At 42.0% G+C, this 27,990-nt stretch overlaps 1 long non-coding RNA gene across 1 annotated transcript; it reads left to right on the top strand.

Moving 5' to 3' along the window:
- Window positions 1–12,113: 12,113 nt before the first annotated feature.
- Window positions 12,114–17,956, top strand: LOC111922941 (uncharacterized). The gene is made up of 3 exons (XR_002860827.2): window positions 12,114–12,366; window positions 12,747–13,081; window positions 14,733–17,956. It is a non-coding gene; the product is annotated as an uncharacterized LOC111922941 (long non-coding RNA).
- Window positions 17,957–27,990: the final 10,034 nt, after the last annotated feature.

Genomic DNA, 27,990 nt, shown 5'->3' with positions numbered 1-27,990 from the left:
TGCTGGTTTTCTTTCTCTGCCTGATGGATGCAAAAATTGTAGTCAGGCTGCCACAACAAAAGGAGCCCTGGATCTCAGCTTGTTGATGCTATAATTTTTGGTCCCTCCTTTTGGCCCAGCAAGGAAATTTTGCAGGATGAAGCATCATATTGAAAACTGTTCCCTTCCTCATTGCTAGGTAAATAGGCCAGTGTATGGCTGTGAGGAAACAGTCCTCTCATGGTGGTGGCTTCAGGTGTTAAACTGTGACCCCAGAAAAAGCAAAGATAGAGCAGTACAGAGGTAAAAAACTTTTCATCACATCTTTAATTTCAGTGTAATTTTCAGCCTATTATCTGAACAATAACGTCTATCAGTTTTAGATTCTCACTGTTTTTTCTCCCTAAAATAAAAATTTTTGCAAATTATTGTTGTTGTTATATTAATCACACTTTTTACAGCAGGAGCTACGGCATCAAGGATTAATGAGCAGATGACCAAGCATTAATATAGATAAATGAGATCTACCTACCTGTACTTCAAGCACTTACATGATCCGCACTGGAGCAAATACATCAGATAATATATATTTCTGTGAATCCCTAAAGCACTAACCTAAAAGCCAACCCTCCCTAATACCCTCAAAGTATCAGGACCCCAGGGAATGTACAGTCCAGATAGTCCAGACAGAAACAGGAGAGTGAAAGTGGTGAGTCACGTGTGGAGTGCAGAAGGTGTATCAGTTGGGAGAACGGGATGATTAAGGAGAGAACTGAAAACACTAAGACAAAAAGGCACTGATAGGGACAGTGTGGAGGCAGTTGGAAGGGCAATGAAGATAGGTGACACGGCTTCCTACCCAGAGAGAGCCAACACATCGGAGCAGGCAGAAGCAGCCCAGTCACAGCTGCACAGAGTCCTTTGACTCACCTCTCCTCCCTGGCCCGGGAGCCTCCAGGGCTGCCCCCAACAGCTGGGCACCCAGAGACTTTGGTGGCACTGTGCCAGCAAAGTGACACTCCTAAAAGGGGACAATAGGGACCCTTGTCCTTAGCTCCTGCATCTCAGGGCTAAAAGAGGCATTTGGAGCAGCTCTGCTCAGCCTATTTGTGAGACAGAACCAAGAGTCACCCAGCTTCCCCTCCACAGACCCAACCAACCCATCTCTGATTAGCATTCAGAGGGCACTCACACTGGCTATGAAGATATCAAGGGATGGCAAATCCATCATTCCTTTCATTCATTGATTCCTCTAGTTAATCCTCTTTACTGAGAAAAAAAATTGGGCTTCACATCTGAGTCCCTTATAATCTGTCACCCTCAAAATATGAAACTACAGTCCCAGAAGCTAGATGTTCAGGATAGTTCTGAGTCTCACAAAAAAAGATATTCGCTTAGACAAACAGTGTTTGGATATCTGGCCAACCAGCCACATCTGGATGAAAGCAATAATTTGAATTATATGGGCATATTTTTTGGATCAACTCTTCTGCCAACATGGTGCACCTGTATCGTGTACCTCACATTCAGAACAGTGCTGTTTCATCACAGAACTTTGCAGGGTGAGCAGGAGGAGCCAGGATGGCCCAGAAAAAGATGTGTCTTCACACACAAACAGGCAAGGCATTTCCATCCAAGTATGTGCTTTGTAGGAATTCCAAGAGAAAAAGGAAGTGGTGGTTTGTTTCATGTAGACTCATAGACGAGACACCATTTGCTGCCCAGTTGCTTGGTTTCATGAAATGTCAAGTAAATCTGCCCATTTAGTAGACATAGTCTGGCAAAAAAAAACAGTATGTGAACAGAAAAGGACTGCTTATTTTGCTTTCAAGTACCGTAAATGTAATTTGTCCTTACATACAAACTTGTGCAACAAAGCTTGTGGAGTGTGAGCCAGCAGGAATTTCAAGGAAATAACTGTATTTTAAAAAGTCCTCCACAGCATCTGAACATGACAGCAATGAAAACTAATTGCAAAAATAACTGCCCACAGAGAGAAAAATGCACCTGGTGTTAACAGCCTAGTAAAGATATCTTAGAGTATCAAAGGTTAATTGAGGTTTTAAAAACATTAATGCTTTAATTTCAATTATTTTAAGAATAACCATATACTTAATGCTTTACTGAGACTCCTTGGGCTTTGCTTTTCAATAGCCTTGGGATTCCAGCAGGGGCAATTCATCACTTGGTATAAATAGATAGTAGTTTAATAAGAGCATAGGAAAACTATTTTTGTTTTTATAATTATTTGACAGGTTTTTACCCACTTCCAATCAAAACCTTCTTCCCACTGAAACATTTAATTTGCTTAAGTTGAACTTTAAAACTCCTTTGCAGCCACAGGCTTGGGACCTTTCTTAATATCACTAACAGTTACAAGAAAAAAAAAATACATTCTATGGCAACACTTTAACCTTTTATAAGAGTTTTCTTCTCTTCCCAGTATTGAAGGGAGGTTCAAAATTAAGCTATCAGCACACCATTCCATAAGGAAGATGAGAGACCAGGTATAAACTGCAGACCAGAGCATGTAGAATATATACATAGCTAGGAAAAAAAAGTGCAATGTGTGTGTTTTTCAAATGTATTTCATTGGAGGGAGTGTATAAGAAGAATTAATGAAGTCAGAATTCAAATCTTATCCCTCTAAAGGCCAGTGAGTCTTTTGAAGAGAAGAAGAAATTCTTTCAGCTTAATTGTGGAGTTAAGTAAATAACGATATTTTTTGACTAGGCAGAAGAGCAAAGATTTGCAAGAATTTGAATTTCATTTGAAATTATCTGTGACTTTAAATTAAGATGTCTCTAGAAATAATGCTGGGTATTATCTTTCACAAAGAACTGAAAGTGAAATTGGCTTCTCTACACAGAAGGTCCTCTCCACAGTACAATAAATTGTATTAATCCATTAGCAGAAATGTCAAACTCAATTGATAATTATCAGCTGGCTTTGTAAAACCACCAGCCATTCCTCATTAAATTTATGTAAGAGATCTAACTGGAGAGGTTCATTCTGAGATATCTGATGATCTTTTACTTAATGTAACAACCTTCTTGCTGCACAAGACTGACTTTGCTGCAAAATGGACCTTGACTTCCAGGCTCCAGGGTTTCCCATCAGGCAGAGAGGGTTCAGAGCATCCTGCCAGTATGAGCAAAACCACACTGCCACTGACCAGGAAAGAAGGATGCACCCTAAGTTCACTCCTACCATGGAAAGTCCAGGATGGAAGATGTGTCTGTAAGCCAGGCAGAGGGATGTGAGAGCTGGGGCTTGCAGGTCACAGGGAAGCTGAGGTGTTTGGTGTCCACATGGGTGACAGCACCAGTAACACCCACAGGCCCTGCCCGCAGCATCCAGAGCAGCCCAGCTGGGTCAGACTCTTGTCTTATTTCTGCCACAGCAGAAAGTCTGCATCTGCAAGATTGGATTCAGAGCACCTGAGGGAAGTTCCTGGCTCTGCTGAACACAGCAGTAGATTTCCCAGCTGCTCCAGCAGTGCTGGTGTTTAGAAAAAGGTCTGTACAAAACAACATTGGCTTGCTGGTGAGAGGGATGAGCAAGGAAGGTTGTTTTGGTTTATTCCAACCCACTGTGCTTTATTCCTAATGGCTATATTTATGCAAAAAACATAGAGAAGTGTATATCAAACAACTCAGCTGAAGGGATATTTTTTAAATCAAATGTCATCAAGATAAAGTTTTGCCAATTCTGCTGAAAAACAAAACAAAACAAACCCACAACAAAAAAAAAAACACAAAAAAACACAGAAAGTCTGGTTCAATTTTATACAATCCTAACACTTAATTTACCATAAAGACTATTGAGATACCCAGAAAAATTCTGGGGGTTTGCATATTAGGGTGTCACAGTCTCAGTCCATACAAGGAGGGAGAGGCATAAAGGCTTAATCTGTTCCTCCTAGAAACCAGAATGGTGCCCTGATGAGGCAGGACTGGGCTGCCTGCTCTGTAGCAGCATGTATAATGGATGAGACTTTCAGGAGGTGGGCGTTCAGGTGCCAAAAACTGATGCTCACAGAACCGTTAGTCACTTCTGAAAAGCCTTTGGCAGGATCCCTAACTACATGGAACCAATCCATAGCTATACAGCTCACAAGTGGGATGCTACAGACTTAATGGTCTGTTCTCAAGCAGATATATGGTTTGTTTTTGTTGAGTTATTGAGTTTGTTGATGGCTTCTTGGAGCAGAATGGGATTGAATGAAAAAGGGAAGGTGATTCACAGAAAAATGGCTCAGCTGACCAAAATACACCTTCTCTATTCTGTGTCACTGGCTGTCACTGTCAGCTCCAACTACAGACAGCTTGGAAAGATTTTTTCCTTCCTTTCTTTTTATCTCTCACCTCACAACAACATGAGTGTGTGTCCTTCCTCACAATGACTGATGAAGGCCTGAAAGCATTTTAGGAGCAATAGGGTAAGACAAGAGGATGAGGAATAAGCCTGGTCCTAGTTCTGCCAGAGCAGTTCAGGGTGAGAGCTGTGTGGATACATCACACCAGAAGGGAAGAAGAGGCAGCACCAAGCCTTTAACCAGTCAGTTCTTTGTCAGCAGAAGACACTGGTCACAGGATGAAAGAGGTAAGAAATTAATGAGGTTTGAAATGGGCATGGCTAATTTCCTCCTCAATCACTGGCAGTTTATTTACTCTCAAGTTAACAACTTAGAAGTTGTAGCCAATGCCATCTCCTTTCTCTTATGTGATTACCCAAAAGGATTAAAAAACAGTTGTTTTTACTGCCACTTGCTTTTAGAGCCATTCATGAGACTGAGCTTCAAAATAACAACAAAACAAAAAAAGATGCCAAACATAATAGGCAGCAGAGAGCAAAGATGCACACAACAGCTCCTCAACCACCTCAGCATTTCAGCTGCATTGAACAGGACAGCCTACTGGTGTTCAGGACAGAGGGACTGTGACAATAACATCGCCTCAGAACGGGGACAATGCCATGTGCCATGGCAGACACCTCCCCAAGCCCAGAGGAGGCACTGCAGACACACCTACAGGGACACGGAAGGCAGAAAGGCAAGAACTGATTTTCCCTGTGTGGAGCTAGCAAGGGCTGCATGGGATGGGCAGAAAGCTGCCCATGAGAGCAGTGAGGGGCCTCCCCTGACCTGACAGCAAAGCCCCACTGCATGCTGCAGAGCAAGGCAGAGGAAGCATTTTCAACTTTTGCAGTCAGCCCTCTCAGTGGTGACACATCTGCCCTCGAGATGATACTGCAGTGCCTTCATCCACCTCTGAGATGTCCAGGAGCAAATTTTAGTAGCCCACATACCTATATTCTTCAGCTGGGTCTCAACCCATGCAACTCCTCTAGCATACACTCAGACTTGTAATCTTCAAACTGTTTAGTGTATCTGAGCAAAACAGAAAGCTTGACGTGCCACAGAGAGCAGGGACAAAGAGAGTTGTGGATATATTTGTGAGGAGGGTATAGGGGGGAATGGCTTTAGACTGAGAGAGAGTAGGTTTAGATTAGATATTAGCAATAAATTCTTTAGTGTGAGGGGGGTGAGGCACTGGAACAGGTTGCCAAGAGGAGCTGTGAATGCCCCATCCCTGGAAGTGTTCAAGGCCAAATTGGACGGGGCTCTGAGCAACCTGCTCCAATGGAAGGTGTCCCTGCTCAGAGCAGGGGGCTGGAATAAGAACATCTTTAAGATCCCTTCCAACCCAAATCATTCTGTGATTCTATGATATCCTAAATCCTAGCTTTTTGTACATCTTGGACTTCACAGTGCCATTTAGGAACCTGTTTTTCCAAGCAAAACATATTTCTAAATGAGTAGTCCAAAACTAAATTAAGCAACTCTACACATGTGCCCAAAGAACCCAGCCATTCCATTGCAGCAGACAAAATGTACTGCGTTGGCATGGCTGGCTAGCAGTCAACACAAAAACCAATTCAGTCAAAATCTGACAAAACCTCCAGCCTGCTCATTTGGTTCCCACTTACCACATGTAAAGGAGATCCAAGGGGATTTTCAAGAAACAGCCATGAACAGTGCTCTGACACTAAGAGACAATGTTAAAAAACAACTGGAGGGCTCTGGTCAGATACCCCCATGGGTCCCTCCTCCCTTACCCCAGGGTGAATTTGGCAGTGACATGATCAGTTCCTGGTCTTCTAATGGTGCAGGCCTGTCAAACATCACCTACCTCTCATGATCTGTGCATTTGACAGGCGTGTCACCTCTCTGCAGGGCCCAGATACAATCTTGGGCACTGACAAGGGAATGAAAACCATTTGGCTTAGGTACCAAATTGCCAGTCAGGAGAACGGGACATTAGTATTTGCCTCTTCCCCAGGCAGCTTTTGACATTTTGCAATTTGCAAGCATTACCAGAGGGCTTTTCACACCTGCCTGGAAACAGAAGTCAGGGCTTCATCATGGCAGGTCAAGTCTAACACTCTCTGTCACAATGACTTTCAGAGTAAAAGTATCCAGCTCTGCTATATAAAATCAACACTTCACCCACAGCCTGCTTGACAAATCAAGAGAAACCAGGCCAGTATCAAATGCTCTTTTAAAAACTTCTGGAATTCACCAGTACAGCAAGTAATAGGTCAACTTGTCTTTGGGTTCCTTATTCCTGGTCTTCAAAACAGACATAATCCACTTTTAAGCAGTTAAGTTTAAGCACTTACTGGAAGGCTGGATACCTCAGCTAAAAACAAAACAAAAGAGAAACCTTAAACTCAAGTATTTACAAGCAGACTAAGCACCTCTTACACCCAAACACCAGTAAATTAACCAGTTTAACAACTACAAATCCCTGATTTAAATTCCACTGCTACCCACATAGCATACGTTCAGAGCCCTAACATCAAATTAATTTTATCAGCTTAAATCCATGCATCTCATTCCTATTTTTATCAAGACATTTGGCACAGGCCAATAAATGGGAAAGGCCAAGATGCAGGGAGGGAAGGGATGGATAAGCACTGCTTGGCTTGCTCAAAGCACAGCAGCCATTGAGATTGGGGCTCAGCAAACAGCTAAACCTGGAAACAGCTCAGCTGTATAAAAGCATTCAGCTGACAGTTTTCTACCTGCACTAAAGCACATGGGTTTATCACCTGATGTTCATTGATCTCTGCAAATTACTTGCCAAATGTAAACTAACTGGGGCATAATTTGCATAATCAGTGACATGAAACTGAGGGTAATATAGCACTTGTGTATTTATGCTTCCCAGGAGTCAAATAAGTACTAGTATCAGTGCATAACCCTGTCCACTATAGAAACTCACCCAGGAGACTGCTCCAAAATTGTTTGTTTTCTGCATGAGACACATTATCTGCTCATCACAGATGTGGGGTGGGGATCTGCAGCCATTTCCTTCCACCTTGGAACTACTGAGCTCAGGTCAGAAAAGCAGTTTACAGGCAGCCTGACATGGCCCTGCATAGCCCAGGATAAGCACGTGCTGGCTGAAGCCTGCAGAGCATTTTTGTTCTTCCAGGCCACTGCTGGCAAAGCCAAATGAAGAACAGTGCAATTCCATACAGTGCCACCATCCAGGCCTGCAGCATGATTCAAGTGTGTTTTAGTTAAATTGTACTAGACAAAATGATCATTCGGCTCTTTCCAACTAAATTCACGGTCAGCAAACCACAGGAGAAGCTATTGCCCCACCTAAATACCTGTCAGTAAAAACAAAGGCAACTTGCATCCTTTTGTTGATGGTGTCTGCATGAGGGCATTTAATTACTTCATAAACCTGAGTGTGAAAAGGATTGATACTCCCGTTTTCATGGGGATTTTCATTGGTATTCCCATTTTCACCAGTTACTCATAAATATGCTGATCCTCATCATACATATTTTTGAGGAGCATGTTAAGGATCTTAATAGTTTTCCACTGTCCTGAAAGACTTTAAGAAGGTTCCTCCCCTCCATAAGCAAAACCATTATGGCAAAAATGCCTGTGTGAATCCACCAAAACCAGCACTGTGGAAAATGTTTTCTCTTCTGAAATGGAACAAAATTATTTTATAAACTGTCCATGAGAAGCTATTCTAAAGGGGGAAAAAGGGAAATATTCTTAATTCCCACATAGCAAAGGGGAAAACTGTCTGGAGATGGAGCATCTCCTTGGGATTGCCCAGGTCTAAACCACTGTCCTAAGGAGTCCCAGGCCCTGTGCTCTGGGGCTGGGCTCCTCAGTCCCAAAGGGATCATGCAAGCACCTGGCCCCTACTGCATCAGGGGTGATCTGAAAACACCAAGGATCCAAGAATAGTGTGCAGATCTACTATGTATGTCTAAATCAACTTACTGGAGCTAAAAACCCAGGAGAAATAACCTCAGGAAAAAAAAAAAAAATCAAAAAAGTATTCCTTGCAGTGAAAGGCATCTTTATCCATTCCATTCATCCAAGAGAAGACTGAAAGCTGATCACAATTTACAAGGGGCTGCACCCAACTTACAGCCAGTTCCCCTCACCAGCAAGGAAAAACATCCATTTTACCAGACTTTGATGTATAGTTAAACAACACATTGCTATTTTCTAGTGCTTCTGCTGTAGGAGAAAGGAGTTTATTTCATACAAATGCAAGGCTTACCAGGAATGTTTACTGGAATAGAAAGAACCAGTCGGATCCCAAATAAGATATTTTATAATAATAATAATAAATAAACTAATAAAGAAAAATGTTACCTCTTTAAGGTACCACTGTGGAAAGTAGCCTCACATCTTCAGTGGCAAGGCTTCCTACAAATCCTTCACATTTTTTAAAGACCTGCAATTCTTTCTATATTTTTGCAAAGAGTTGGCTTTATCTGTGTAGTTAACACTTGCTGTTGCCAACAGATGTTATCAATTTCTGTTTGAAATACAAGAAATGAACCATCACAATTTTGTATGCATTTGGAAAAAAACCTTCTCCAGGAAAAAACCCAAAAACCCAGATTTGAAAATTTTACCAGACTAGAGGGGAATTCATAGCCAGATTCATGACCGGATCTCTGTGATATATGATTCAGCAATCACAGCCTGAAGCAAGAGCTGGTACTTCTCAGCAGAAACACAAAGCATTTTAGCTATTGAATTTGTCAGGTGTTGTGCTATAACAAAGACCACTGTAATTGGCAGCAGACTGATCATCTGGCTTGAATGCAAAGGCTAGAGCAGACTAATTTTTATAATTAAACACTAAGTGTTGAGAAGTCAGATGCCTAGCAATTACAAGATGGGAGAAAACATGTCTTGTTCCTCATTAGCAAAGCCAAAGAAACACGTGTGTTCATTTGATGATAAAATCCTTCACTCTTTATTCTACATGGTTTTGGAAAGTTACATCATGGGTTTATAAATTATTTGCTGGATCAGACTTTCCAAAATATTTCTGATTTCAGCTTGGTAGCTATAACATCCATCCTGGTCATGAATGTTTAGGATTATGCACCCATACACATATATACAGAAACACATATAAATATGTGTGTGTATAATCACATATACATTTTAGACATAAATATATATCTTTTAAATGTAAAATTTTCCACTAATAATTTGACAGAAATGTGACTTTCCCATTATTGAATGCTATTGCATTTTGATTACTAATGAATAGCAGAGCTCAGAAGTTAACACATGGAACAGACAAGCATTACTTCTGTGTGATGCTTATTTGTGGATCTTGACATTTCTCTGAAGTCAGCCACTCAAGGAAGCAGCTATGGCCACTTGGAGGGCTTAGAAAAATGAAGGTTAACCTAACAAAATCAAGCAAATTTCTGATGACTCACCGTCTGACACGTCAGTGTACCCATCACAAGAACCGCTGGGAAGGAGGACTTGCCCACCATTTCCTCAACCCTATATATGAATTGGAATCAGGGAGTAATGCTCATCAATACAGAGAGCTAGAGTAACTTTAGAAGGATATTCAGAAAAATAATTATACATGATGCAACATTTCCAGACACCTTTCAATCCACTTGGCAGCATGATGCTCAAGGAGCACAGAAATAGCCAACGTTCAACCATGCCCTTTAAACAGTTTGCCTGTAGAGACAGTGCATGACTCACAAAGCAGGGTATTCTCAGCTGAGACAGCAGCTTCTGACTCAGCAGCGAGCAGCCAAATGTCTGCTAGGAAAGGTGATGAAAAGGTCAGTCTGATAACTTCAAGTGAAGGAGGAGCTGGTAACCAGTTGAACTCCCTACCTTGGGCAGCACACTTTGGCCAGAGAAGCTGCAAGCTGTCCTTCTGGTGCTGCAAATCAGTGGAGCTGTAGGTGCATTTTAACTGCTTTACTAGTTCTCATAACTACACCTTCCAAAAACAAGCTGTTCTTTGGACATAGAGGATGACACATGTGCGGCACTGCCACACAGAATCTATCCTTCGAGTTCTTCTTCAAGAACAGGAATTCAAAAACAAAACTGTTCTTGTGGTTTACAGACAGACAGAAGCAAAATATGCCCCAGGCTAATATTCATCCATCCTTTCTCAACAAATTATACTTGCAAGTCAAAGTATGTCTCATCACAAAAGGAAATTAATGAGTCAGATGTTGAATTGGTCCTTTGGCTCCAGGAGGGAGGGGACCACCCTGAGCCCCAGTGTCTGCTGCCATCCCCATGGAAGGACAGGTACCTTGCAGGGACAGACAGCAGGACACAGCAGTAGTTCTCAGACAAAGTCCTGGGGTACCACATGCAGCACTGGCAGTCAGAGAGAACAGAAGTTTCACAAGTAAACATGATGGCTGACTATTGAGAAAAGTCGCCCTTCTCCTGCACTGCCTATAAGCCAGAAATTATGGCAATTGGAAACAAGGACAGTAAAGATGAAGCTAAATGTAAAGAAAATGCACTCGAGAAGATGCTTTGTGGTTCTGAGTTCCTCTGAACTTGGTGAGGAGTTCAGAGCATAAAAAACACACCTCTAAAAGAAGCAGCTACAAAAACTCATCATCACTTTATGAGCTGTGTTCATGCTCTGCAGTGGCATTTCACGTACTAATAGCATCTTACATTACCCAAATAGCACCATAAAGAAGACCCCAAGAAAATCTTCAGTGTGTATTTGAGAAAAGTATTACATACAAACTGAGAAGAACTACTGCAAGGATGCCATGAATTATTCAATAGCTAAAGTTTTCTCTTTTTTTTTGCCCAGGTTATAGATTCACTAAGGAGTGTTGTACTCACTTGACACTGGCAGTGGAAAAAAGTTTAGTTTGCCCTTGTAAAGTTGGGGTGAAAACTTTCTAGAATGAAAAGACTCAAACATGAGAGGACTCCCATCCACTTAAATGTGCTCCACTTCTTCCAGTCTTTAAGAATAGGTCTGTAAAGAGCAAATGTTGGACCATCACGACTTTAGAAACAGAGGAGATTCAGATTTACTTGGAAGAGAAGAATTAAGACCAGATAAGTTCACTGAGAACACAGAGAAGCTGGTACATAACCTGTGGGTGTGAAGTTTGGTGTGAAATCAGAGTGCTTCTGCTATGCCACGAAGACAAAACTTGCTGCATGCCTGAAGGATGGTGTGAGGGCATGGTGGGGTGTCTGAAGGTGCAAAGCCCACCAGAATAGCAGTGGAGGCCTGCTTAAAGTGCAGAGAGACAAACTTGGTGCAATCACAGCCCTGCTGCTTTTTGGACATGGTTGCTGCTACCAGCTGTTTCACAAACTGACTGGGCAGCATCTCAGAGAGCACTAATGGGCACAGGCCAAACCAGTCAGAGAATGTGCTGTTGTTTAGGCAGCGTGGGCAATCAGAGAGCAAGCTCTCAAGGATGCTGTGTGTTATTCTGCCGTAGATTTTCAACCAATGCAGCCAGGCCTACATCATCCCTTGTCTGAGGGACCACATCCCACCCCTGAAATACGGCATGCCTAGGGAGGGAAAGGGGTGTCATCACCCCCTCCTCCTAACTCTTCACATTTGGGTTTTACCTGTCCTCACAGAAAGCTACCACTACTGCTGAGGTTGTTTTCTCTCTTCCAGTCTCTTTCCATGATTACCTGCAGAGATCAAGTGTCCTACAGAAAATCAGTGCAGATGCTATAGAGCTATCAGATGGCAGTGATTTCCCAGCTGATTGCAATATAGCCTTTTTAGCTCCTTGAGTCACTTCACAGAGGTTTAGGAAGAAGGGAGTTCCCTGCAGCACAGGATATTGTCATTATGCAGCACAATCAGGCACTGTGATGAAATGCTCTTTTTTCAAAAACAGGGTTCCCACAAAGCTCTGAGAAGACACAGAGGCTTGTGAGACTGATGGGGCTGGCAGATCTGCTCTTGGATTTCTTTAATTCAGGTCTCCTGAGTTCTCTGAACAAATGCCATAGTGCAGATGACAAATGGACCTTGTTCACTACTCAGTCAGGTATCCTCCCCTGGCCTGCAAGGAGCCTCCCTCAGGCAGTGAGGAGGTCTGTGATGGAACCTCCCTGCAGGGCAGAGCTTGAGCTGAGAGGCACTTGCAACCCACCCTGTTACACATCACGTATCCAGAGCACAAGGGGGAGAGGGGAGGAAACATTTTGCTGTTCAGAAAACTGGTAGGCTTCTTAACAGCACAGGGGGTAGGCATGGCTGAAACGAGAAATCTGACTGCAAGCCTGAGCACCCTAGTTTCTGTTGGGTTTTCTGATCTTTAACAGTATTTGGTCATACAGAAAGCTATTTCATAGCTTACCCATGCCGTTACTCTGTGGTGTGTAACTTGCAAGCATTGGAAGTAATATATCCCAATTTCTCACACAGCAGGTTCACTCATGAATGAAAAGTGAGTTTGATTCTCGAGCAGTTGGTCCAGATGCTGTGGCTGACACTGGCTCTCCCTCCTGCTCCTGACACAGGCCACAACAGAGCACTTCTGTCTGCAAAGCAACATCAGTATGTCAAGAAAAATCAATGAAAGCAAGGGGAAAAAATGCCTCTGGCTCTGTCGGCTTTTAAAGCATAGCTGCACTTTGGAGCTTGGAAAAAGCACGAGGCTGAGGAAAGTCCCAGGAGAGCAGAGGAACTTTGGAGTCACCTTTGGAGGAGTCTCAGGTCTCCTCCTCTCTCTCTCGCCATTTTTGCTGACATTAACTAAGGTAGGTCACATGTTTCAGTGGCTTTTCTGCGGTTTATCAGCTGTTTCATTGGGATGAGGATCCACCAAGTACAACTGCAAACTGCAGTGCCAGGCATGCTTTGAACCCGTGCCTCCTTTTGAGAAATGCAGCAGAAACACATAAAAAAGATAATTTTTATCTTTTTGTTTGTGCACTAAAGTGTTTTTTATGACCAAGCAGTAGATATGAGAGGATTTTTTCTCACACAAATCTCTTGCATGGCCATTTAGCACTGAATGCCCTTCAGAAGCTGGTAATGTGCCACGTGCAAGGACTATGCTCTATAGAGCACTCAAAATGTAAATGCCATGCTGCTGGGCCAAAGACTTTGACTGCTATATCTTAGGATGATGAATTTCTGGCAAATGCAAGTCAGGTTCCCATTTAAAAACTTGAGACAAACTGCAAAGGTGAGCAGCCACAGGAGAAAAGATGTGATGCTTTCCAGGTTCTCCAGCGCAGGAGTAATGAGCCAAGTCAGCATTCCAGGCTTCTTGCTGTGGACTCAGGAGACCCAGAGCTCAGAAGGGAACCTCTAACTAGAGCTCCAGACAGCTGTGGTGTGGTATTTCTGTGGGTGACAGAAATGCAGCTGACAAGGATGTCATCTGCTCTGTGCAGCTGGCAGCATGGCTGAATTTCAGTCATTTTAGAAACACCTGGTTTCTCAAATACAAATTTCTCAGAACTTCTGATCAGAAGGGTATTTTGAGACTGTCCCAGTGCAGCCTGATTGCTATCACAACTGTTCTTCAGAAACATGATCCAGAAATTTCACTCTTCACTCAGTCTAATTCCATACTCCTCATCCAACAGCTTTCTACCAGAAATCCCAGAATGACTCCTTCTTGTCAATGCAGCCTTCAAAACATAGGCCCAACAATACTTCATGGGCAGGTCTTTCAGCTTATAGAACAACCTGTTCCCAAGCTTTTTTCCTTTTCTCCTTCTCCATATTCTCACCCATGTTCTTTCCTGAACTCCATCCCATAAATTTCATCTATGTTTGAGCTTGGCAAAATTATGAAATATTATGTCATTTAGTGAAATGTCATGTCATTCAGTGGTTCAACAAGCAAAACATTTAAATCATAAATATTAAAATAACAAAACACATTTGTTCAAAATAATGCTTCTGTTTTATTACAGGCATTTAAAAGTCTTAATAACGCAACACAGTATTTCAGTTAAACTGGAGGATGTTGGGACTTTTTTTGACCAAATCCTTTGGTCACATACACAGAATAAGTGATTACACTCAGTCACATATCCATTTCAGAGGACATACAAGACCCTGCAAGCATAGATGGCCACGTGGATCATGAACAGGTTGACTGTCTTCCTACTCCACTGCACACCTCTGTTTAACATTTTCTGCACATTTGTCTCCAGATTACACCCTTTGAGATTGTTTTATCTGACTAACTGAATCTTTTGTTCAGCCCAAAAGTTTACACAATGTCTATTTCACATGGCTCAGGGTGAAAAAAATCTGTTGTTCAATACATCGCACCAATAGAAAAAACAATTATTCCCACTATTCTTCTCCAAATACCCATCTCTACTCTTTTCCACAGTCAGGCAAACTCAAAGACTCAAAGAGATCCCTCTGTCAATATCTCTTTTGCAGGGAATGAGTACAAGAGAAGAATACTCAATGGTGCTAATGCAATAAGGAAGCTACCGTGCAAGCCCTGGGCCACAGAGACAGTGCACAATGCTTGCATTACCACTTCAAGAAGATTTTTCAAATCATAGACCTTGAAATCTACTATTTGCAAATGAAATTGTTTTTCACCATCCTGGGAATAAGGGTCAAGAAAAAAGCTAATGATGGCCTTACAAATTTTGCACACAAAATAAGCATCCCTTATGTGCAAAGCTGTTCTCAAGAGATCATTTCATTAACAGCTGCAGAGTCTGAATTTTTTGGTCCTGATATTTAGACGGGAATCCAAAAAGCCACCATGAATTACACAGACATCTCAGGCTTAGTTATTCTCAGTGAATCCCAGCTGCCCTCAGGGGCTATTTGGAGTGTGCCTTGCTGAAGTACTCCGCATATTGTCCCTGCCATTTCCAATCCCACATCACCACACTTCTCTGTCAAAGGCCAGGTGAACTGGGAGACCATTCACTCCTACAGAGCTGTGGCTTCAGTTTCAGCCAGCACAGGAGAAAGGGGGTTCTGAGCAGAAACTCCTGGTGTAATTCACTAGGAACTATGTTCAGCTCTGGGGTCCTGGCCTGAAAGGGCCTTCCCACCTGCTTTGTACACACTGTAATGTTTCAGACCCACTGCTCAGGTATGACACGGGTGTTTGTGGGTCTGCATTGCAGCATGGCAAGACTAGCACCCCTGTATGCAGAAACTACAAGTGGAGTACCAAGAACAGAGACTTGGGAAGGCTTAAAATGGCTCTGCCGTGGAAATGGGCTGCCAGAAACCCTCTGAGAAAAGATGTTCAGTGGAAGAGAGGTTTTCTCAGTGAAAATCGAAACTCAGTTTCCTACTGAAACAAAACACCCCAAACATGCCTTGCTACTTGAACACCAGTCTCACTCCATTGCCTTTCCAGCAGCTCTACTGGCATCCTTCCCCTCAGAATTAGCTCTAGCAGAGCTACCTTGCTAACTCTAAAAGTAAAACTGAAGATATTGTAATGTGGGACTAGAAAAGAGTAATTTTATTGTTTCACAAGTGTTAATGGCCCATTTTGTAGAAAAAGGTATATTGCTCTGTGCAGCAGTAAGTTTAGCAGCTTTCTATTCATTATCAGAGCATGGCTCCTCAGGAAAACAGTACTGATTGGTACACATATGCTCCACTCTGGCACAAAGAATTAGGCCAGAATTAGGCCAGGCAGCCTTTTGTCCCCCTTTTTCACTCTTCAGCCCCCAAAGCCACACAAGGAAAGCATGCAGACAGATTCTTCCTTCAAACCATTCACCTTAACTTAAGCAGATCTGAACTACCCCTCTGAGAAGGAAACTATCAATTTTACTACCATACAGCCCAGTTTTTTTACCTTCTTGGGTTATGTCCTCCATGGTTCATCTGAACAATGTAGGGAACAATTTAGCCACACAAAGGCTTTTCATTCACAGCCACATGCCACCTACACAGTGGCAAAGCCTGAGCTCAGCAGGCTGGGCTGGGAGGGAGGAATGCAGTGGGGACCATTCTCCTCACTTTTCATCCCTTCTGTCCATCCAGGTCTTCTGCTGCACACTTGGGGTGAGCAATGTCACAGGCACAATATTAATGATATTTGGCTACTCAGTTTCTCACAGTCACTGCTTTAACTTACCTCAGAAGGAGTCAGCATCCAACAGATGACCGGTGCTGTTTATAACCAAAACACTAATGTTTCAGTCTTGAAAATACCCACATTCAAGAACAACCCCCAGTGGGGCATTTATAACTCAACCAGACACTACTATGAAAGGTTACTCTTTTCTGCACCTGACTTTCAGGAAGGTGACTCCTAATTTCACACCAGCTTTCCAGAAGCAGTTCAGTACTGCCACGCTTGGCTTGTCATTGCAGTGGTGACAATAAATCAGTAAATACATAAAACAGTAAAAGCTGAAGGAGGAAAAAGCAGAGAATGGGGCAGGAAGGGGCAAATCTTCCAGGTCACTGAAGTAAGAGTTGCCTGTTACCTTCCCTGTGACAGTTTTCTCAGCACAGTCCTGCAGCCTTAGCTGGTGTGGATTATCTCTGTGATTCCCTGTCATTTCCTGGAAAACAGAAACAGGCCCACAGGCTGCACCTGTCAGTGCTCAAGCTTCATTATGCAGAGTAGGATCCAAACAGGCATCTCAATTAATCATACTCATGTATTAGTAAGTAATTCATTAATTCAATAAATTGCTTTAGGCCATGCCATAATCAGTCATGTCAGAGATTATAACAAAAATCACAAACCAAGGTGTTAAACATGGACCCATCCTTGCTGATTCATCATTTGTAGCAATCATTCACGGCAGAACAGGTATACTTTATATACTTTACAGCAGGTGACGTGAAAAATTTATCATCTTAATTGTGCAGATTTCCTCTATCAGATCTGCTTCTTGAGCAATATAGGATCTAAACTGCTGAAAATTCACATGCAAACCAACTCAGAAATAAATAAATGTTTTTGTGATCGCTCACTGATAGGCAGTAAACACTCTGCTTGATAAATGGGACTTACCTGTACAGTAACATGTAATTCCTCATCCTCCAACCCTCAGGCACTGGGCTGAGAAGGTGCTCTAAGAACCAAAATCAGCCTCAGCTAGAGCTCTTAGAGCCCACACCAAGCAAGCTCCCGCTGCAATGCCCTATCTCCATCATCCTAATTTCTTTGTCTGTTAATACATAGGCCACTGTACCACATGAAGGAAATGTCAATCAATAGGTTTCATTCATTCAGACCTATCCATATGGTAATGTTTTTATGGCAAGGAAGAAAGTTTACATCACAGAACTCAAAGAACTGGGCTTGAAGGACCTCAGACCCTGATGTCCTCTTAGCCACACCTATTTCATCATTAGCAGGTACATATCTAGTTTGTACTTACAGATCTCAAGTGATATAATCCCCAGGCAATGTATCCCAGTCTTTCATTTTGTCTATGTTTAGAAATGTTTTTTTACCATCTTCCTACAAGCTAAGCTCATACACTTCTTGTTATGTCTACCACACACTTGGAAAAGGTTCTGCTCCCTTGCTTTCTGCAGTAGACTTCCCTCTTGTGCCTCTGAAGTTTGCTGCCTTCTTCCCCATCCAGTTTCTCTTCTATGCTCATGATTCAAACAGTGATATTTTGGGGTCAATTTCCCTTACCCATGCAGGACAAAAATGCAGACTCAGAACAAGGCTGCCTGTAGATTAATACTCGTGTCATTTAGTTGGTTAAGATAGGCAAAATTAAGTTAAAGCTAGAAAAGGAGAGATAGAGTTTTTTCTTTTAAATTGCCCTACATACAACAGAACTCATTCCCACTGACAGACTGCTTCTATATCTTTTTAAGCCCAAGAGAGGGCAAGCTACAATGCAAGGAACAAAGTAAGATTATTTCTCCTCCTTCTGCAAATGAATTAAGTTACAAGTTTTATAGTTATAGTGAGCAGAAATTGAAAAAGCTTTCTAAAAAATTCACCGTTCACCTGTTCCCAAAAAAACAGCCCTTTTTCATCCCAAGAAAATTTCCCATTTTTTGCCATTAAGTGAATATACTTCTGCTTTCATTGTCCCTGCTTGTAGATGGCATTTGGAAGTTGAGTTATGTAGAGGTGTATTGTAGAGGCATATTACTGTTCCACACTGCCTGAATTGAAGAACACATGTGTTGTCACATGTCACACATGGCAGGGACAACAGGAGCTGCACAAATGAACATCTAGTCCAGTGCAATGACTCAGACATGACACAGGCTGACACATTCACACCACTAAATTCTTCATTGTAATTTGCATGATCTGCCTAAATTTGCAGTTCCTAACATATCCAAAGCTGTTACTTTTACTCGAGAAATAATTACACCTCTGGTAAGACAGGTATCATGTGGTTAGGATTAACATTTTATCTGCTAGTTTACAGCCATAACAACAGGCCTTGCTCTCTGAATTGTGCTTATATGCTCTGCCTACTTATAAATCAATTCTGAACTTTTCTGGACATTTGTTACAAGAGATGCTTTGAATTGTCAGAAGCAACGTGAGATTGCCAAAGGCCTAATCCTGGGGAGGGCTGCGTACTCCTGTCACTGCACAGAAACCCTGACTGCTGTTGAAAGCATTCAGCAGCTGAGGAGACTAAGCTCTCTCTAAGAGTGAGTCCTCCTCAAAATGGAAAAGGTCATAGGGATAATTATTTTATGTGTTAGGCTGTGGATAAGCTCAGTAGATATTAGATGTTTTCCAGCTCCTGCCTATTGTATCACCATTTCCTCCCAACACACTAGAGCAGCACACTAAGGGCAAGATCCAACACACAAAGTTGTCTAGGAGTCTGGTCTATACTCAGCGGGTTTTGTCCCTGCAAAGTCAACAGAGATAGAGGGGTGCATTCCAAAGGGCAATGAATTTTATCCTAAAACAGATGATGGAAATATGTGAAGTGGCTCCCCAAATGCCTGGTTGAGATTATACATATAGCTTCGCAATTGTTAAGATTCAGCAGTATGAATTACCTGAAAGGTAAAAATCTAATTCTTTACCAAGCAAGGACCTGGTTTTATTTGAAGTTTGACACTCAATGCTTAGAGAGGGAGTTAAAGGAGCTGGGCAGCAGCACTCACCATGAAGGTTAGGGTGATCCTAATGTCCAGGATGTCAGGTGGTCCAATAGTGGTGCAGCCCATGAGACGCCACTGGCTGGACCAAGGGCCATCCTCTGCTTATGGTGCACACAGGTAGGCACGAGCTCCCTGACCTAGGAAAATGGTGCATTTCAGTCTCTCTTCACCCAACACAACCACTTGGGACTTTTCTTTACATTTCAAAAGCTAAGCAATGCAGGCTTTCTCCTGCAGGGAGCAAGTCCAGCTGACCTGTCACTGAGATGCAATATGCCGGCTTTCCTTCTGTCTCCTGACTTGCCCATCAGTGGAAAGGAGAGACAGCTCCCATCTTTTCCATCAGTGATATGTCCATGACATGAGTTTCCCTGACACAGGACACCACTGTGGGGCAAACACACTGACTAACTGCTGCTGCCTTTCACATTCTCTGTCACTCCTAAGCACTAGGGCTGTCCCTGTAGTGAAATCAGAGATCCTCTCGTGTTCTTCCTTGCTCTTGCTGCTGCACAGCCTGTATCATCAGCCTCAGCTGACTGCCCAGACACATGGAACTCAGTAAAACACAGACCTATTTCAGACATTCACTCTGGAGATGGCAGAGCAGAACTCTCCTTTCAGGGATCATTCTGTTCATCAGGAAAGCTGTTGACTTTGCAGCCACCTGAGCACAACACACAAACATCCCTCTTAAATCACTGTGGTCCGGTTTCAAGCTAGAAACTCTCCTCATCACCTGTGCACCGCTACAGAGGTTAGAGGACATGAAGGACAGACCAAGAACAGGACTTATGAAAAGCTGCTCCAGGTACAGTGAGAAGCATGTTTGATCTTCCTTCTCCACATCCCAGTGTTTTCTAGGAGTGTGGCAGAAAACCGCAGTGACTGTGCAGCGGCTGAGAATGCACAGTGCCCTGCTGCCACCAGTCTGATAAGCAGAAGCAGCTTGCTTTTGCTGTCAAAGTTTTCTTTCTTCTTTTTCATAATACTGCTTATTTAACACTTTGTCCAGATGATATCTGGCTGACAGCTGTGCTTTGAGAAAGCACAGAATGAACTGCTTTTGCAAATTTCATTATCGCTGCAACGGTGACAAATTACTCAGGACTTGCAGGGAATTCTACTGTCAGGAAAATTCATTCTAGTAAAAGGCTAATGACTTCTAACAGAAACCTGTGATTTTAAGACTCAGAACTTATAATAAATAGTATTCAAATGCATGCTAAACAGTCTCAGTATAATTATCTACTAGAAACCTTATTGACAATATTTACAGCTACTAAACTCATTAAGATAAAAGGTTCCCACAAGTAATTCTAGAGTATCAATTTTACATATATATATTTTTTTTATACATATTATAGCTTAAGAAATTAGTAATTCTACATTCAACTGAGGAAAAACATTTTGGAAAGAGCAGATAAGTTGCAAACATCAATATTACAGTGCAGAGCTTGAAAAAAAGTCAGAATGGGTTTTGGTGTCTTCAGAATGAGCTTTCCTGAATCTAACACTATTTGATGTCAATGGGGAGGCTCCTCTAAGCAGTCTTTTGGAGGCTTAGAAACTCTTTACAGTCATCAAAATCAAAGCAAAAGTCTTTCCTTTGGACAGAAACAGCTTGGAAGTATACAAAACAACATGCAATAAAAATCAAAAGCAGGTTGGTCTTTCCTGAACAGCAGGAATTTCCTTTTAACATTGGATTGGTGAGGAGAGGTAGAATCCTTGGCTTTGTGGATGTGTGTCCATTTGCCTGTATTCCCATGCAAATATGAATAATTTGTAGTAACTGTAAATGAAGAAAAAAAAAAAAAAACACAGCAACAGAGAAACATTAAGAGCTGTATGAAATGGTGGAAATTCTCACAAATGGTCTACTAACATAAAGCTGATGGATTTTGCCCAGCTCTAGGTAAGATCTGCAGTTGTGTCACAGAAATACTGGGCTTACAAAAGTGCAAATTTCCCTACAAAACAGAAAATTTCCTCTCAAACAAACTGCTGCTAGGTAATTAAAAGGACAAAATAAAAAAAAAAATTCCTCATGTAATTAGAGTTGCTCAAACTAATGGTCCAAGGAATTCCCAAATACTCAGATGCCCTCTTAATTGCAGCTGAGCAGCTATAATGGTAAAAAGCAGCTCCAGATAACTCAGGGCTGGAGGGTAGACAAGCTGTAAAACTCATTCTTGCTGGAAAACCTGCCAAGGCCAAGCACTGAAGGTGACAGCTGCATTCAGCAGCATTTCCCCATTCTGCAATAAAGTTGACAAATTAAGTGACGTTTAAAACAAGAAGTATTGCTTGACTGTATGTGCAAAAATATGCCACACTTCACTCCTTAAAGGGAATATCCTGCTAAGACTGAGGAAATGGCTATATCAAGGGACAAAAAGCCCAAATATTTTAAAAGCAAAGGGCTGTCTTTTATGCACACATCCCTATTCTCGTTAAATATGAAGGATGAAGACCCATTCTTCCCACAGTACAAACACATTCCCGACTTTAAGCAGATTTAACTAGACGGCTTCATTGGGATACTCTCTCCATTAGGCATATGTTTAAGCACCTCAGTAAGCCCAGGGCTGTTTTTCAAACAATTTTATCACACAACTGAACAGCAATAAAAGGAAATTGAGAAATAAATGTTCTAAGAGAATCCTCATTAGTTTCTAGATTTTGAGGTTAAAACAAGATTGTGTCCCAACATAGGGACTGAAAGAGGACACATTTTTCTAAGGGGCTTGAAGCCATCTCCTTATTGCAACCCCAAAACAACACTGGCCATTCGGAAAAGGTGGCCATGTGGACACTGAACTGATTTGAAAATATATCACATCTATTTATACTTCCTGACTATTACCTTTAAGTGACCAGATGATCTTTGCATAATATTCACTAGTTTTTATGTTTAAACTTGTTATGTTATAATCACAAATATGATCTGTGACCATCTCTCAACAAGTACATAAAGTGCCAAAAATTGCACGTCAAGGTAGACATGTCAAATATTTCAGGGCTTGCTACTCCAGGCTGATGCTCAGTAAATTTTGCCTGAAACTTCTATTTCAGCTTATACTGAGATTTTCATGTCCAGGGGTTTGTAGATGGGGTGGAGGGGAGGGGTGTAGTTTGGAGTGACACTCTCAATCCAGTCCAACAGGGGGAGAACCACCACACCACAGGACAGTCAGGGGAGGCTGGAGAAGCTGGAGCTGTTCAGGCTGGGAAGGGAGGGCTCAGAAGGAATGTACACACTGCCACAGCTGATGGCTACACAGCAGACAGAGACAAGCTCTTATCAGGGGTTAACAGCAAAAGTGCAAGAAGAAATGGGCACAAGTTAAAGTGATATGGAAAGCAATTCTCCATGAGAGTGGTCATACACTGGAAGCAGTGTCTGGAAAGCTCAAGGGATCACCAGCCTTGGAAATATTCAAGACTTATCTGGACAAGGCCATGAGCAACCTCGTCTTAATTTTTAATGTCACTCTTTTTAGCGGGGAGGATGAATCATACAATCTCCAAAATACCCTTGCAGCCTGTACAATGCTCTGACTGTATGATCCTCTCTATACAAGGATTTAAATGCACATATATTTTTGGCAAATATTATCAAAGCACTTTCTGGTGACATTTGCATATGGGTGTTCTCATTTGCATACCCAGAAATTCCTGGGTATTAAGCAGTATGCAGGTTTTATAATTTCCTTTTTTCCATTTTAACTGTGTTGTCTGACATCAAAATAAGAAATAATAGCAGACAAAACCCCTTTTCTTTTATTGCATCTGTGATACAGAATGGTATTTTCCCTTAAAATATCTTTTCCCCTAGAACCACTAAGACTGAATATATGTTCTTACATGACTGTACTCTAAAAAGAGGAAAATTATGAGCAAGCATTATGATGGATGATTTAAATTATAAATAAATCTTTTCATTGCCACAACTGGAGTATAAGAAACCCATAATTCAGTTTCATGTATCTTGACCTAAGGATACATGAACTTTTTCAGAACAGTGGTACTATTCTAAGTATCACAGGTTCAATATATCTCATTTCTCTTTTTCTCCAGACACACACAAAGAAACCCATTAAATGTTTTGGATTTAGCCAATACATTTTAATATTTTTTTTCTATTTCATCTGAATTCTCTCCAAACTGAGAAGTATTTCTCAGTGGCTCAGACAGCAATAAAGAGGGAGATTTTTGAAGGCATAAGAAAATAGAAGTAACAGCAGTCCTGTCTCTGCCTGATGGTCAGATGCTAAAATTCTGTCTCCAACAGCAGCCAGAACTAGACACATAAAGTGGAGTCTAACAGGGAGGTGAATAAACTACTTACCCTGAATGCCCCTCCAGCATCCACCAATCTGCAACTCAGGGACTTTCAGAGCCTGAGGTGATTTCCATGTACTCAGCAACCTCCATAGATTGGTGAGTGCTAATGGCCAGGTTAGTCCATCATTCTTATGTATGAAGTCAGGATTGTTGATTTCCAGTATGTCCCATTTTAGATTAAATTTTCTTTTTTTCTTATTTTACTGCCCAATCCCTAGCCATGCAATATTTTTCTGCAATTCTGCACAATCAGCTTTCAACTTTACTACTCTGAAGAATTTAGTATCATCCATACAAGTTTGTCAGCAATCTATATTCACCCACTTTTACAGAACATTATACATAAATTAATTCATAAATTCATATTTTGCATTCAACAGGTCTCAGCACAAAGCATTCTGAATCTCTCTTCCCTGAGAAAACTTACTTCTTTAACCCTCTGTTTACCTATATTTGAAAAAACTGGTTTACCTTCCTTCTTGTCCTTGGATGCCAAGGCTTGTAAAGGAATCTTGGGGGAACTCAACAAAGAGAAGTGCTGATCTCCTCCCTGTGGTATCCAGTGGCAGCATGTGTGGGAATGGTTCAAAGCTGTACTGTCAGGGAAGGTTCAGTCTTGTTTTAGAGACATTAAGAAGCATTTCTTTACTGAGAGGGTGATCAAAAACTGGAAAAGGCTTCCTGGAGAAGTGGTGGGTGCCCCAAGCCATCAAGGTTTAAGAGGCATTTGGACAATGTCCTTAACAATGTACTGTAACTTTTGTTCCCTCTGAAGTGGTCAGGCTGTTGGGCAAGATGTTCCTTGTAAGTCCCTTCCGACTGTTCTAGTCTAGTCTATTCTATATCAAACGATTTGGAAATCTTTGTGGGTAGTGTCAACCAGGTCTGCTGCTGCTCCGTGCAGAGAATACCAATAGGAGACCCCTTTCCACCACAAAAGCTGTGGAGTGACATCCTGCAAACATGATATTCTTTCTTCTTTCCATGGATTATACTCTTTACTGATTCAACAGATCTGCCCAGTACAGATGTTTGACATCAGATTTTTCCCTAGTCCCCTTAAAAAACCAATTTAATTCCTAAAAAATGGCAGAAACCAAAGAGTTCTGCAAGAGAGTCTCTACACCACAACTGGCAGCTGAGCTGTTTTAGCCCCATATTCCTCTGGAATGCTGAGGTAAACACCATCTCATCCCAGTGACTCGCTGTTTTTCATTTGGTGTCTTTGTTTTAAAATTAGTCACATACTTTTGGTGATTATATTCCAAAGCATATTATATTCCAAAGCTGTATAGGTGCCTCACTCCTATTTGTACGAAACAGTTATGAACATGATGTCTTTAGATGAGCTGCACAGATAGATTCCATAGATACAAGTATTTTCTAAAGTGTCCATTCAAGTAACTCAGGTTGCTATGCTCTCACTCCACACTTCCAGTGATGAAGTCCCAGCTGCTTAGTCCTGCCCTTGTCCTGAGGCACCCAATTACCTTCAGTCCTGTGTACATTTAGGATTGTTCAGTTGATGAAATATAATCAAATGCCTGAGCACAGCAGAAATGCCACTGATGTGGATCTACATCAGTGAATTGCATTTCATAAATTGTTTTCCTCTGTAAGCATTTAGCACAAAAGAAAAAAAAAAAAAAAAGAAAAAAAAGCTGAAAAAATAAAACTTTCATGCATTGGAGCAATCTTGTCTCCCAGTTAGCACATTTCAGCTGGCACAGAGTAACTTACTATGTCATGGTAGCATGTTCATGGAATCTTTTTAGCAAGAGCTCAGCTCTAGACCATGGGCTCCAATAGAACATATTTTTCCACAGTGGGAAAAAAAAAAACCATGAGCCCACTGTTTCAGAGACTGAAAGTTTTGTGCAGCAATATGAAATTTTAAGTGGATCCATTATATATCCCTACAGGCTTAGAAAGAATGCACTTCCTTGCCTCTGGAATAATTCTTGGATGCAAAAAAAGTCTCTCCCTCTAATCTGTCTTTCTGGCAACAAGGCCAGCCCTTTATCATTGCCCTAATGTTGTCAATTACTTTCAGTTAATGCCAGATCCCTCTCATTAATGTCAAGAAAACATAAGCTCCTCTTTTTCCCTGAATTCCCCTTATGGAGGCAAGTGTTGCCTGTAGAGGAATGTGTGCCCAAATGCAGTCAGTGGGAACTGCTATGTGAGGCTGTAAACACGCTGCCTGCCTAATGCTCATGCTGCTTAAGACCTGAGAGGATGAATAAAAGAAGTTTCATCACTGTATGCCTTTTTTTCTAACTCAAAGTAAGGATTAGGAATTTTGAACTTTTCTCCATTGTAAACTAATAGGCATAATAATCCTATCAGCATTTTTATTTTTGCACTGGTAAGTGACTTCATTGAGCAGTCTGTATCTACCTTAGACACTACACACAAAAAGTAATTTAAAACAAAGCATTCAGCCAGTGCAACATGTGTGTCTGTGCAAGGACCTGCCTGTGCCTCCACCCAGCTGTAGCAGTCCTTGCAGATCCACCCAGGCAGTCCATCAGCTCACCAAAACCCCCTCCCTTACCTCACACCACCTCCAGCATCTCCCAGCTGCAAATCCTTCCCACTACTCGTCAGCACCAGATTTGGCAGAAGCTTTTTTACATAAATCTGTAACAGAGAAACCCAGGGTGTTGGGAGTGGGGGCGGGGGGGGGAACAGCATATTTATTGCTTTTGCAGGGCAGAGGGGAAACTCAGATTATTAAAGCTCAGTTTTCACCATTGGTGGAAAAAATAGGACTAAAAGAAATGGTTTTACAAAGCGTTTAAGCTGCCCACCCACAGCATGTACTCAGCATGTGTATTCAGGTCAGCATACTATTTCCTATGAGTCACGTTCAGCAGTGCCTTAGCTGCATATTTTAGTCAGAGTGATCTTAGCTGAAGCCTGTGCTGTGAGGAGGCTGGCAGTGTCCAAATTTGTTCTAGTATCCTGGAATTTGCTCCTTTGAGTGTTGTGACTCATTATAATCCAACAGAATTAAACTGTTTCTGTGTATAATTCCCACTGAGCTAATGAAATAGTTAAAAACCCCATCCGTGGTACCGAATAGCAACACAATTTTTATAGAATTAATAATACAATATGGAGGTGGGTTATATAGCTCAAATGCAGCTACACCAGCATTATCTAGCTGAGCATTTGCCGAGGGAAAAAGCCAAGGTTCTTTTCATAATGCAGCTGCCTGCTTCAAGTTCCTTATTACCCCTCTCTCAGCTAGGAGCATGACTGTCATTTTTGGCTGTTCAAATGTGGGGAAATAGTCACAGAGCTGTTCACAGGAGACCACTCAACCCACAGAGGGATGGATGCTCACCCATGCTTGCTCTGCTGCCACTGGCATCTCCCAGCTTCTGGTGGCTACTGCAGGCCATGGCTTGGGTGCCACATGTGAACCCCCAGCCTCCCCAAGCAAAGTAACCAACAACCATGTTGTGTCTTCAAGACAAACAGAAGCTCCAACTCTAAATCCACCCAGCAAAATATCCATGTTGTCATCTTCCTCTGAGCAGGCTTGTCCTGGTCCCGTGAGCACTACAGAGTACACTCTGCTGGGAGTTAGCTGCTTACATGAGTTTTATGCTTCCTCAAGGCTTGCCCAGCCCTTTGAAAACCCAAACCCAAGGACTTCACTACCCATGGTGTTGCAGCAGCAAGTTGCTTTGTTAAGAGATGCCTTTTGTCTTACAGCTCGTAAGAACAACCTCTAATGCCTGTTAGGGTGACAGGTGCCACAGCTCCAAGAGATGAGGAAGCTCCAAGGCTTCTTCCACAATAAGTGGGGAAGGGGAACAGCCAGGAACAGCAGAATGGAGCAGAGGGGAAGACCAAGCAGTTTACAAGATGGTTTTTTTCCCCTATGGCCAGTGAGCTCACACCAGTCCCTGCAGGATTGAGTCTCTCACACAGCCTTGGCTGCACACACAGAGAGGAGCAGCAGAATGACTCCCCACACCCAGCAACCATTTCACCAGAGGCAGAACAATTTACTGACTGTGTTAAATGGGTAGGCTCATCACTTGGGGTTACAATTAACACTGGAAGGAGATCCAAGAAGTTGTAAGAGTTTAAAGGGATGCCTGTCATGTAATATTCTCTTCAACTTAAATAATATCAAAAATCTGGAGCATAAGGCTAATAAGTAAGAGTAGAATTAATTCCCTAGCTGTCAGCAACAGTGCTCTGAAATGGTGACTTAACATCTAATTAC

This window comes from Cyanistes caeruleus, chromosome 3 (assembly GCF_971803275.1).
Source record: "Cyanistes caeruleus chromosome 3, bCyaCae1.hap1.1, whole genome shotgun sequence".
NCBI lineage: Eukaryota > Metazoa > Chordata > Aves > Passeriformes > Paridae > Cyanistes > Cyanistes caeruleus.
This window is presented reverse-complemented; position numbering and strand designations above follow the sequence as displayed.